This window comes from Mustela nivalis (genome assembly GCF_964662115.1).
Source record: "Mustela nivalis genome assembly, chromosome: 2".
NCBI lineage: Eukaryota > Metazoa > Chordata > Mammalia > Carnivora > Mustelidae > Mustela > Mustela nivalis.
Window position 1 is genome coordinate 170,274,140 of NC_139021.1, and position 6,000 is coordinate 170,280,139.

Here is a 6,000-nt window from a genome sequence, read left to right on the forward strand (position 1 = left end):
GATCCCTTAGTAGGCTTAGTCATCACCCCAGTGCCGACAGACTGAAATTTCCGTTGCAGTGCAGTTGTGGGGAGCAGATGTGAGTTAGAACCGACGAAGGCACAATGTCGCCAGTCCGTACTGTCCTCATGATGTGTATTCTGCATAGGGCCCATAGCTTCGTGCTACAGCCCTGGGTCATCCTGTTTGAGCTGACCAGCAAGTTCGCGCCCCTGGCCAGATTCATTCTCAGTCCCGCTAGCGATCCCATCTGTATTGCTATTCCTCCTTTCTCGTGTTCTCTCCTTGCAAAGCTTCCTTGTAGAATCCTTCCCGGTCCAGTGACTGCATGGAGTTCCTCTGCCCGTGAATCGCCCCGGTGGTAGAAATGGACCCTGTCTGGCCCCACTTGGAATTTCTAATGCCTCAGGGAGATCACATTCCCCGTGTATCGTGATGTAGCCTGTCTCCTATGTGATTGACGCAGCTTGGACACAACTTGCCCAGGGAGATAGGCCCAGAGAGGGACAGGATCATTCTAGGCCCTTCTTCCCATGTTGTTTGCCATTCCTCGGACCAAATGCTGTGAATACTGTTCCTTTCACTTCTTATACTTTTCCTCTCGCCCTGTGCGGCTGGTATATGGAGTTGGAAGTCCAGGGCAACCAAGTGCTTGGAGGTGGGCAAGGAGCTCACCGCTGTGGGAGGTACAGGTGTTCCCTGCCCCGTGGCCATGCCGCTCAGGCCACCTGACGTCCACCAGGCGCCACAGGCTCTATCACAGCTCTTATCTTTGTGACGACCTCCCTTTTCCCCATTCTTTGTGAGTCACATGTTTTCTTGGCGTCCTGTGTGACAAAGGTCATAATAGAGAAGACTTGACTTTTGATGCGTGACATGTTATCACCCACACAGTTTATTGTTGTGGGCCCTCCCCTTTTGTAATTCTGTGAGGTGACAGATCACTTTTTCATAGGCTAACCTGTGTCCAGGAAGGGTTTAAATTACCCTGAAGTATTTTTTTTTTTAATTCCTTATAGGGTCCCCTGGTCAAACGACTTGGTCAATACTTGAAAAGAGGGGAGTGGGTACTTTCCACTAATGGTTGTGACATTACCTGTCACATCAGTCTGTGTGTCTCTCTGTCGTAACATCTCGAGTTCTTTCCTGTTGTTGGTGTCTTTAATGATGCCATGGAGGTAGATGTTTGGAATCTGAGAACAGGAACCAGAGTTCAGCCCAGACTCTGGAGCTGCATTTACTCATTTTTATTAGGGCTGTTACTGTCAGCTGAGCCAAGTAGGAGATCCTAGTTTTAATCCTTCCTTCTCAGGCCAGTCCTTATTCAGAACGTACTTCATGTGTCCGATGCTGCTGGTTTAGCAAGAGGCAATACAAAGAATTAAATCATCTTCTGTCTTTACTTCTCACATTTCCCAATCTGTCCATCATATCTCTAAAAGTCCCTTTCAAGCCTGTTTGTGTTAAAAAATGCAGTAGTACACAGCTTGTCATTTTTTGTTTGCTTTAGGGAAAAAGGTGACGGACGTGGCGTAGTATCCTTCACGGGGAAACGCGCAAGTGCTGACTGTCGCTTCCATAGTGGACCTCCAGTCAGTCGCTGGCCCCTCTACTTGAGCTGTAAACGAGGAAGGAGGTGGCCTTTGTACAGCCACAGAGTGTTTGACTCCTAGTTAGAAACCTCCTGGGGCACGTGTGCTTGTCCATGTGCACAAGCACGCCCCCACGCCCCCACAAGCAGACATGCAGCAGGAGAGAAACATTTTTCTCTGAGCAGGTCCAAGTAAGAGGACTGTGTGTGCTCAGAGTGAAAGTTTTTGTTTTGGAAAGTCATTTCCTTCCAATGGAGGAAGGAGCTAAAGTCACCAGAGAAAGAAGGTGAGAGGCAAGGGAGGTGGGAAGGAACTGGAGTGACAGAAGAGGGCACGCCGCCTCTACTGGATTTATGTCCCGGTCCCAGCAGTCACTGTGTCTGCCAAGCTTTGCTGGAACCTCTGCGATGTAGCCCCGTGCCCCGGGGGTGGCCTCTCGCTGCTTAGGAAAACAGAGTTGGCAGGAGAGGATGTGGGGTTGCACATGAGCTATGGGGCCGGGGACACAGGGATCCAGAGAGCTCTCCATCACTGCTGCTCCACCTGGCTCCCCACGCTGGGTTTCTGGCAGGCCCGGTGGTTCACCGGGAGTCAGGGTGACCTGTGAGCGGTCCTCTCTGCCTGGGAAACGAGGAGCGCCTCTACCAGAAAGTGGAAGAAACTCCTAGCCATCCAGAGAGACATCCAGCTTGTTGGATGTTCACAACTCTCTCTCCTGGATGTTTCTTTCCTGTTGCCGCTTTCTCATGAACACAGGAGCTAGACGGGTGGAGCTGGGCAGAGAGGTGGCCGCCGGTGGCATCAGCTTCCGGAACACTCGCAGTTCCTAAGGGAAGTGGGGCAGTTCTGGGCCTGTGGCTCTCAGCATGCATAGATAGGTTCACTTCTCAAGGGAATGGGACCCTCTTTTCTCCTTGGCCCTGTCCTGCTTTGGACAGCAGAATGGACTCAGATCAGATCCCCAAGGGGATGGGGGCAGATGTCTTTCCTCGTTGCGGTTTTGCTTGGCTGGGTCACCTGCAACCAGCTGTTTTTCAGTTTTGCAATTACTGCGTGTGCTTTTGTGCCCCTGATTTTAGATATGGGGACCGGGTTTCTTTTGAGATGTAGGATTAAAAAAAATACACAGACGCACACACACAGACACACAGAGTTGACCCTTGAACAACATGGGTCCACTTCTCTGTGGATTTTTTGGATAAATCCAGTACAAGTACTGTAAATGTATTTTCTCTTCCTAACAGTTCCTTTTTTTTTTTTTAAAGAATTTTTCTATCTTTATTTGACACAGAGAGAGAGAGAGGGAGAGAGAGAGAACACAAGCAGGCGGAGATAGCATATAGCCAGAGAGGGAGTAGCGGGTTCCCATTGAGCAAGGAGCCAGAGGTGGGGCTCGATCCCAGGGCCCTGGGATCATGACCAAAGGCAGTCGCTTAACTGACTGAGCCCCCCAGGAACCCCTCTCTTCCTAACAATTTTCTTAATAATCTGTTGTCTTTTCCAACTTCCTTTATTGTAATATAATGTGTAAGATGTGTGACATATAAAATATGTGTTGATCGACAGTTTATGTTAGCGATAAGGTTTTTGGTCAACAGTAGGCTATTAGTAGTGAAGTTTTAGGAGAGGCAGAAGTTATATGTAGATTTTTGACTGCATGGAGGGTCAGTGTCTCTATCACCCCTCCCCTCACACTCCCCCAAGTTGTTCAAGGGTTAACTGTATTTTAAAATCTATCATCCAGGGGCGCCTGGGTGGTTCAGTGGGTTAAAGCCTCTGCCTTCAGCTCAGGTCATGATCCCAGGGTCCTGGGATCGAGTCCCGCATCAGGCTCTCTGCTCAGCAGAGAGCCTGCTTCCCTCTCTCTCTCTCTGCCTGCCTCTCTGCCTACTTGTGATTTCTGTCTGTCAAATAAATAAATTAAAAAAAAAAAAAACACCTTTAAAATCTATCACCCAACAAAATTGATTTTTCTTTTGGTTTGTAGCTCTATGAATTTTAGCATACATTTGTATGACCCCACTGCGATCAGAATACAGAACTGCTCCATCATCTACACACTCTTATGCTGTCCCTTTTTTAGTCACAGGAAATGTGGGTTTCATTTTTATCATTTTTACCATTTGAAAGGTAATGTGGGCTTGATTCATCTCTCTCTCTGAGGGTTAATTTTTCACTGTTGATTATTAGACTCTGCTCTTCCTCTGTGCCTTCTTCAGCCCAAGAGATATACCTGTGGTGCCTTGGTTGTTAGCTTGTTACTGATAGTCTTGGTTAGATTTCCTCTGTTTTATACTGGCTCTTCTTGCCCATGTACCCAGTAGGCTTTGGGCCATTCTGTGAATTTAGGAGAATTCATTCCTAATTCTGACAAATAGTTAAAGAAGGACAAAGGATGTATGTTATTGCTAACTGTAGAGGCAGTAATATGATATGTAACAACTTTGGAACTATTCTGCTTTGAATTATGTCTATTATTCTTTCCCAGATGTCAGGACAGATTATCCAGGTTTAAGGATAAGGTATAAAATGAAGACGGTGCATTTTCTGTAGCTTTTGTTGACCCAACGTGGTTCTCCCTGGCTGTCTTCACTTGTCCCATTACGCCAGTAAAGGCAGGATTTGAGGGCTTAGAGCACCCGAGGCGCTTCCAGGACCATCGGTGCCTCCAGCTAGGTGTTGGGAAAAGCTGGGACAAGCACGGGAAGGACAGAGCTACTGTTAAACCTGTGATGGTTCAGAGCTAATGCTTTCTTAGGGAAAAGTGAAATGTGGGAATGTGTGTGTGTGCCTGTCCTCCTCTTGAGAAGTGAGCAGAGGTGACCTCGAAGGTCCCCTGCTCAGAGTGTCACACTTGACTGGACAGCAGATGATGCCGTTAGTGTGGATTCTGCTGGGGAAGGTAAAAGCAGTTGTACACATGTAAATTCTTGTGTCACCTAATTCCTGTCTCTGTAATTACTTGGAGACTTGCCATAAGTGGGAGCAGTGACCCAGTACAGAAAGCAGATATTATGGGGGAGATGACATCCAGAAACACAGTCGTAGCTCTCCTTCTGGCTTTCTGGCATCCAAAAACTCTTTAGAATCAAGAAGGATTACAACTACCTTCTACAAAAGTGACCTGACTTTCCTGGCTCTACCTCTTCTCCCTGCCTTTCACTTGCCACACTGAAGGAGTCTCTCAGAGTTCGGCAGATTCAGGGCATTGATGATTCAGCTAAGAGGAGTGAGTTTTGCTGATAAGAAACTACCACTGTCTGGCACCAGGTTTCTGTAGAGGAATGTCCTCCAGGCGGATGGAGGATGGCTTTCATTTAAAGAAAGCACCACCACCATCGCTAAGCAATGCAATGCAAGCCTGGGTACCTAGGCCGAACAAGAGGACCAAAGCAGGTTAGAAACAAGTTGCTTTTCTGCATCTGGATTGAAATGATAGGGGACTTGAGACAGCCAGCCAGTGGCATGATTTTCACCAGTGGTGCAAGTGTAACCATGGGGCCTGGGTGCCGTAACTCTCCAACATACCTCCCGAAGAGCACAGATCGCCCAGCTCCTCTCTGAAAGGCCTCGCCATATGTCTGATTGACATTGGAAGCATCGTATCATTTCTACAAACACTCACATGAGGTTTATTTATTTATTTTTTTTTACTTGGGTGACAGATCGCATGTTAGGGCACTAAAAGATGAAAGCACTAAATATTTGCTTTAGAGAAACACAGCAAAAGATGCTCTCATCCTCCCAACTGAAAACGGATGAGCTTAGAATTCCATTAACAAAATTGACTATCTGCAGTTAAACTTAGTGCCCCCCTCTAGGCATGATTAACAAGCAGGGTAGAAAGCAAGGTTGGACAGTAAAGGATTGTGCTGGATTCTTTTTCATGTTGAGTGGAACAGGGCCGTTTTGTGGAGACTGAGGTCCAAGTTAGCCCAAAGAAATTTCTGCCTCCTTCTTTGGCACTGATCTCCTCCTTCTGCGTCTTTACAGGCATGGTCTTCCCATTGGATTTCCTATGAAAAGCATCTACGTGTTATTCCAGCTTTCAAGTTTAATGACAAAATTGTAGTTCGTGCAAGTCTTTTTGGTAGGAGGTAGTTTACCTCACAAGAAGAGAGGATGTCGTTTTGGTACTTGGTTATGGTTACTGCAGAGCCTGCTTCATGGAAGGATTAGGAGCCTGGGGTCCAGATTGCAGGACTTCAAATTCTGGCTTTGCTACTGGCTAGCTGAATGACCATGTATGTATATCTTCCAGAGGCTTGTCTAGGTCTAAGTTTTTCCATTTATAAAACAGGGAAATTTTTGTACTTACCTTTCATCTATTGGGAGATTTCAGTGAATTTGTGTGTGTAAGGCAGATGGCATACACAGAACCTGGTAAACCTCTGTCAACATTAGCTCT

General features: G+C 46.9%; 1 protein-coding gene and 1 long non-coding RNA gene across 51 annotated transcripts in view; one reads left to right on the top strand and one right to left on the bottom strand.

Annotated features, from left to right (window-relative positions):
• The window catches only part of TCF7L2 (transcription factor 7 like 2), a gene marked incomplete at its 5' end in the record, with an annotated part of 195,373 nt that overhangs the window by 127,450 nt on the left and 61,923 nt on the right, over positions 1-6,000 (top strand). The gene's annotated exons all lie outside the window — the stretch shown is intronic.
• LOC309860013 overlaps positions 5,219-6,000 on the bottom strand; it is a 5,825-nt gene continuing 5,043 nt past the window's right edge. The window contains exon 4 of the long non-coding RNA XR_014309093.1: positions 5,219-5,608. This is a non-coding gene — a long non-coding RNA (uncharacterized lncRNA). The remainder of the gene's footprint in view (positions 5,609-6,000) is intronic.